The sequence below is a fragment of the Lepisma saccharinum genome, chromosome 11 (genome assembly GCF_977018435.1).
Source record: "Lepisma saccharinum chromosome 11, izLepSacc3.1, whole genome shotgun sequence".
In the NCBI taxonomy this organism is placed as follows: Eukaryota; Metazoa; Arthropoda; class Insecta; order Zygentoma; family Lepismatidae; genus Lepisma; species Lepisma saccharinum.
This window is the reverse complement of record NC_139239.1, coordinates 82,633,465-82,641,192: the sequence shown is the minus strand read 5'-3', so window position 1 is coordinate 82,641,192 and position 7,728 is coordinate 82,633,465.

Here is a 7,728-nt window from a genome sequence, read left to right as displayed (position 1 = left end):
AAGTGATGTTTATGGTTGATGGATCTCCCCACCCTTATATAAACCCTCGCCATCCAATGGAAATGGACGTGACCTCCTGCATGGTTGGCTTTCGCCTCCCTAGGTAGCCTTTGTATGAAAACTCTTGCTTTTATCAGCCCACAAAAAAACATATGTAGTGTACTCAGCCAATTTGGTCAGCAGGCGAAGTGGCTGAATAAATCAATTTTCGGATTAAAAAGCCTAGTAGGGAGTACAAGTACAAACATCTTGTAACTGGAAAACTTGAACCAGGAATATAAGGTGATGGATTTTTATTGTAACAGTAATTCGAGCTATAATTACAGTTGTGTAACCAGAAACATCCATTAAACTCTTGTTTTCGGCTAGTTTTGATCACCGATCCCAGTAGTTATTGGGTAGTCTCGGGTTCGAATCCCGACCTGGGCATGGATGTTTGTGAGTGTCCATTGATCAATTTCATCACATCATCACTCATTCCCATCTTCGCAAATTAGTCAAAAGCGGCACAAAAGCGAAGTAAAATAAAAAGCAAATCAATATATAAAAGCAATATACTACACACACACGCAATATGTGTGTGTGTGTGTATTCTATATGAGTGTGTTGTTTGTCAGTGTGTGTGTATAATTCATAAAGTTGATATTTTTTGCTCTTTAGTGTGTAAAATGTCGTAGGCTATATGCAGCGCTGTACGAATTAAGCTTCTTGCTTTGCCCACTCAGTGGCGTTTTTTGTGATTTCAATTTGCGGAGTAGGTTTTTGGGTATGCAAATTTGTATGTTATCAGTCAGTAAACTAAACTGTTGCTTCCCGGTTCTAAGGTCATTAAATCTAATGATAACATTTACACGTTGTTTAGAAACACTTACGTTAGTATATTTATTTACATTCCAAGTAAACCCAAACTTGTACACAAAAAGAGCTATCGAACTAGTAATACCGAAAACTTGACCGTGCTGTTAAATCAGGGGATCCGGGAGGCCAGTTAAAGTCAGAGTATCGGAAGATTATCCGTTCTTCAAAGATCCCAAGTGTCTGTCTGGCGAATAATAGAGCCCACCTACGGGATATCATATTTCACACCTAAATAATTAATCTCCTGTTTGTATACTATGTGTCATTCAACTTTCTTGTCAACTGATTGATTAATAAAGATGATATTTACATTTGAAATGGTAACATTCAATATGGGACACCCTGTATTTCCAGGTTCGACCTTAATTTCCATTTAACCTACCTACAAGTTTCTTGTGAACACTTTAATACATGTTGGTCAGTTGAAGAATGGTGTCCTCTTTTAATCCACAAGGCTGCACACTTTTCGGGATGGAAATCTTTGGTGCCTGGACCATTAATGGACGCGAATGATTTTTGACTTGTGTGTTCTACATAGTTAAGAAATAGTATACTATATGCTTTCAATTTCACTTTCTTTGAGGGGGATAAAAACATCCCTGGTCGGAGTGAAAATAATTTTATTTTGCCTAGGATATATCTAAGAAGAAACTGCCTGCTAAGAGATGCCTTGGAGGGAATGGTTGAAGGAAGAAAAGTCCGTGGAAGAAAGAGATATCAGCTTATGGATGATATTAAATTAACTGGGTCGTATGCTATTACGAAGCGTAAGGCAGAGAACAGGGAAAGCTGGAGATTGCAGTGAAAAACCTGCCAATTAGGCAGAAAACAATTAATGAATGAATGAATATATATATATATATTGTTCGGTGGGGAGGTGTTCACGGAACCGTCTCATGTTTCTCCTGCCGTGATTATAATGCCACATTGCACAGATGACGAGAGGTTTCCAACTGCAGGAACGCGACCGACGAAGCCTCCCTTCTCGCTTACTCCTCCCTTTCCGTTCCTCTTACAACGCTCCAGCAGTGCAGTCTACACGTACACTTCGCAACTTCTTATTTGACCGCCCTGAAAAATTTCAAAGTCCGGAATTCGTAAATTTGGCAGCATAGCGCTTCAGAGCCAACTAAGAGTAGCCAACTTTGCAACATTTCTTCTTCCTGAATGAAAACGCTCGTGAATTTTTTTTTCATTCTTTCACATTCCATAAAGTAAAGATACCCTAAAGCAGTAATAAAATACATGAGTAGACAAAAAAATGTTAAGTAGAAATACGAATGTTGAAAATATTTCAAGATTCCTCGCTCTGAATTTGAAAAGAGGTAAATTTATGTGCATTTTGAAACACTGAACAAGTTCTCATCCACTTGGAAAGAATTGCCGTCACATTTGAATGCAAGGAGGCAAATTCATGATGATTTTATACGAAATTTTTATGAAAGATACCTTGCACAACACCAAACGATTCTGCAAAGTGTGTCTTTTCCTTGGTTATTGGCGAAAAATGGTTCGAAACTCCGGCACAAGGTTTCTTCAACTGAGATCAACGTGCTTTACTGAGGTTTTCGTTAGAAATCTCCTGGAGTAGTTGGTTAGATGACAACACTTTTCATTTTTTACTGTTTTCGTCAAGATCGAAACATCGTAGGTTCAAATCCCACCCCTTCCTGATTATGTTTTCTTTTTTATTTACCGAATACGAAGTGTTGTAATAACGTAATATAAGATTATATGATATTACTGTAAATATTTATGCGATGCATACTCAGTGGCGGCGATTGAGTTCCAAACCTGATGGGGCAAGGTGTCAAAACTGGGGGTTTCCCTTGGGAGATAAGGTTTAGCATAGTGGGAGGGCAACTATGCTTCCTCTACCCCCCCCCCTCTAATCGTTGCCACTGTGCATGCCTCAAGTAATATTTCTACTAATGTTCTTAAACTTTCAGTGATTGGCAGGATGTAGGAAAAACTTATCCTTTCATTCAGCTGTCATAAGTTATGTTAACACATACGCGTATTTAAGAACTTATATGTCATTAATATCTGTTCTTAAACAGGATGTTGTAATCAAGGGGTTCCGGGCTCAACACCCGGTGGAGGCACGTTGCTTCGGATTCTAGTTTAAAATATAGATCCAGTACCGAATAGTCTGTCTGTGCAGCAAGTAGACTTAAAACAACAATAGAGAAACATATACAAATCAGCGGCGTATACTCTGGGTCATCTAGGTAATAGCAGATGACCCGGCTGTATTTCTTTTTTTTTTTTTTAAAAAAAATGTATATATATACACATTTCTTCCCAATTTTCTTCCAAACCAATTTCGATGCATACATTTCCTTGCTTCCAGCGCGCGAATACTTCCAATCGTTTGCCGCCGAATGTCCGGGAACCTTTCTCCAGCCGGTGGAATGTCTACAGGGAATCTCACCCTGACGTCATTCCTCCCGCTTCCCTTGCAACCCTTGGCGAGGAGGGAGGAGAAAGGAAAGAGGGGGAGGAAACATTGCTTTTCAGGCGCGGTGATTCCGTGCCCAGGGTAAGCTCCTTCTTGTGAGAGTCCACCGGTCGCACTCTCAACCTTCAGAGCCTCTCCATTCCCTCCGCTGAATAGGGAAAACATACCCGGTAGAGTGCGAAGAACAGGAAAACTGAATAACATGGGCAAACCAATTCTACGCTAATTTTCACTTTACATTTGCTTCTGTCTTGCTGATTTCTGTTACTTGAACATAAATTTATCAAAAGGGAAAAACTTAAATATTGAAGATGAAGCAAACTGAATTAAAATTCAAAGCTTAAGAAATTAAAGCACCTATTTGCTGACTCCCCCCAATCCTTGTATTTACAAAAATAGTGATTGTTTCTCCTCTCTAATCTTCAAAAGCAGCGAGAATACTTCTTTCACGGAACTGAATATTTTTTAAAGGGAAAGATATGAAAAATAAATTATATATATTAGTTAATTTAAGTTGCTATATTCCGCCTGTTTAGATTAATAGTGATGAAGATGAACGAATTAAACATAAACGAAAAAAACACATCAGGCACGTAACCAGGTGGAGGACTCGGGGGGCTGAAACCCCCCCTCCCCGAAATCCTACAAATATCTAATTTAAAAAGTGTATAGTGATAATTAATTTTACTTCATTAGCAGGATTAAACACTTTGCATAATACGTTGTAATAATCTGAGATTCATCTTCAGGACTTCTAACCCCACTGTTTCAACTTTATGTGGCGGCTGCTAATAAGGGATGATCCCCATCCCGAAATAAAATTCTGGCTCTGACCTGCAATGATTCGAACTTTTAAAAACCTGTCATTTCGAGCTCGGAAAGGGATTTTTTTTTTATCATTCATAGGGAATTTCTTTCTGAGCCAGGAAAACAACAACAGAAGTTTGGCGCGTGAAACTGAATGCGTGTAGTCGTTGGCTTCGTGTTTATTATTTATTAAGGTGTTAGTGTTTGTCGTGATAGTGCTGTGTTAAAGGGTAATGGATGTGATACAAGATTTGCTGGTGAAACCTTTTGGAACAAGATCTTTTCAGGAGAAGTTGCAAATTGTTAATACAGGTAGGCCAGTGTCATCGCTTGAACTTATTTCTACACACAAAGACAAAAATCGGGAATATGTGAGGCATATTCCCAAGCAAATTATGACAAAACACCATGGTTGACAGGAAGTATAAGTGTTAATAAGCTTTGCATTTTTGTTGGCCGTGCTTACTTTTCGGGGCTGAAAAGAATGTATAGACGCGTGGCTGATACTGTAATCTTTGCAACACTTGTGTCAAACATGAAAAATCCAAAAGTCACATAACTTCCTTTGTTAAGCTGCAATCTTTCGCAAAGACACGTATTGACGTGAACTGGACGAACAGCGTGCTTTGGATGTGGTACGGCACAAGTGATCGGGTCCTGGAGTAAGTTGAATTTTGCACTTAAATTAATATTGAATGTATGGACGCGTGGCTGATACTGTAATCTTTGCAACACTTGTGTCAAACATGAAAAATCCAAAAGTCACATAACTTCCTTTGTTAAGCTGCAATCTTTCGCAAAGACACGTATTGACGTGAACTGGACAAACAGCGTGCTTTGGATGTGGTACGGCACAAGTGATCGGGTCCTGGAGTAAGTTGAATTTTGCACTTAAATTAATATTGCGGGTTTTTATTTCACTAGTGCACGTCTTTCATTTTATATTTCACAGGCTGTTTTTTATAGCTTTATAATACTGTCTTGTTTTATTATTTGAAATTCTACACGTATAGTAAACTGCAATAACGAGAATTAATTGATTGTGATCGTAGCAATAAGACAAATATTCCGACACAATATTCCTAAATCCAATATGGAGCTTGACATAAATTGCACGGAAACTTTTGGAGTTTGAGGATCAAAAGGTCGGAGATTACCCACTCGTTAGAACCAGCATACACCACTGATACAAATAGAATGTTCTTTGCTTGGAAGTTACGAGTGAGTAGCGTAACCCGGTCATAAAAATCTTCTATAACGGCTGAGGGCTCGACGTGCTGACCCCACGTCACCTCATACCAGTTGAAGAACTCACACCTCTAGGTAGAATTGTGGGAAGGAGACTGGCAGTCGGGAGATAGGCCAAGGCCCTATATGCTCGTCAATACTCGTCAGAAATTCAATCAAATTCATTCAGCTGTGCGTCATAAGTTGTGTTAACACACATTATGAGTCAATAATAATAAGTTAAGAAATTGACAAGACGTTTCTGTACTGAAGGTAACTAGAGGTTGTTTTCTTGTAACGTCGTTACTGTGTCCAGCTCGGCATTGTGATTAAAATTACTCTATCTGCATGTTCACTTTCCTCTTACATAAGTTTTCCTTTCGCGAAAACATCGTTCCATAGTTTCCAGTTTCTCAATATATTTTTCTATGAAGTGTTGAATAGAATTCTAGCCTGCTTTCCACAAGCTACACAACTTCTTCCTCTCTCTCTCTCTCTCTCTCTCTCTCTCTCTCTCTCTCTCTCTCTCACTCACTCAGAGGTGCAATGTAACATAATTTAAGAAGGCCATTGTTGCACAAACGATAAACGAACATGTGTTAAATTCGGTAAGATCAGCAGGTAAGGGAAGCTCGATTTTAGCTGCAAATCAGTGCCTTCGTTACAGGAAAATCCCCAACAAAGCAAGGAAATAACTAATGAATGGTTATGCTTTACGATCTTTAGGGTTAAAAATAGGTGATCTAAATCTTTAAAAGAAAACCGTTTTCCAGATAGAATAGGTGTATGCATGAATAGAAAACAAAAATTAAGATATTGTATTAGCTGTGGAGTTCATTCTGTTGTAGCTTTGTGGCACATCCGGTAAAGGCACCCATTTCCAGTTCCACTTGTGTCTTTGATTAGGGTTCGAGCCTCACTTCATCTGGATATTTTTATTTAAATTGAGGCCTGTAAGACAATAATATATGAAAGGTTCCAAATTATTTCTTACACGAGTGTATTTTTTTTTTAATTTGTTAGTCCTGAAAAGGACTGTTTGGGAAAATTGAACATTTATTTAATATCTTGTCCAGTAGCCACCTGCATCTATGACATGTCTCAGGCGTCGAGGAACGGATTGCACAAGATGTCGAATATACCTGTGCGAAGTGCACACTTCATTCCAGGCATTGTTGACGTGGTCAAATAGTTCATCACTTCTGCGAGGTGGTGGATCGGGCCAGCTTTCTTTCAAACATCGAACGACCTCGGCCCACATATTTTCAATTGGGTTGATGTCGCATCCCATGGGTGGCCAGTCAATTAGATGTATGTCGTTTCGTTCAGAAAACCAACGCTGAACGATGGCTGAATCATGGATGGAGGAGTGGTCTTGCTGGAAGTCAATATTTCCCTCGGGATACAAAGCTCGCACGCCAGGAACCATAACATGCTCCAAAATGTGCACATACTGTATCCCGTTGAGACGTCCTTCTATGCGGTGTAGGTCACCTCCGCCACCGAGAGATATCCAACCCCAGACAGGCACGCTCACGCGTCCACGCCGACGTGAGTTAGCAAAAAAATGGGGATCAAATCGTTGTCCTTGACGCCGGTAGACCAGAACCGGACCATCATTTGCAGTAGAAAATACTTTCTCGTCTGAGAAGATTACTCTATCCCAAATCCTATCAATATTTTCTTCAGCAAATGCTAGCCTATCAGTTCTGTGTGCATCCGTCAAGACCTCCTTCTTTGCTGCCCTTCGTGCCCGTAAACCAGAAGCAGCCAGCCTCCGCCGAACTGTCTGTGGGCAACCAGGAAAATCGGCCCTTGCCTTGAGTTGAGTGGCTGACTGGAATGGATTGGCTTTACACTCCGCTATCAGCCGATCGTCTTGCACTGGTGTCGAAACACGGCCCCAGCTCTCGCGTCTTTTCCGTGATGCCTCACCAGTTTCTTCGTATCGAGCCCACCACCTCCTTGCTGTCCGTGCTGGAACGCCATACTGCTCGCCAGCTAAACCAGGTGACAATCCAGCTCCCTCGATCAAACCGATCACTCTTTCTCTTGTGGATTTGTTGTAGTGCTCCATTCTTCGCGAGGTTGAAGAAAGAAATGTTGCATGCCTCTGTTTAGAGCGTAGTTCAAAGGAAATAAGGTCTTCTATTGGTATAGTTAATCACGTGATGCTGCAGTTGGTTCAAAGACGACTTCCAATTACATTCAGCCATGAAAAGTTTCGTACGAATTCATACCAGAAAAGGATGTCAAGAATAATAAAATAAATTTAACCATTATTTACAATTACATTACTTTCATTTAACAAATAAATAAAGAATAATTATGACAAATGTGCTACAACGAGTGCTCTTTACATCCATGTGTAAAAG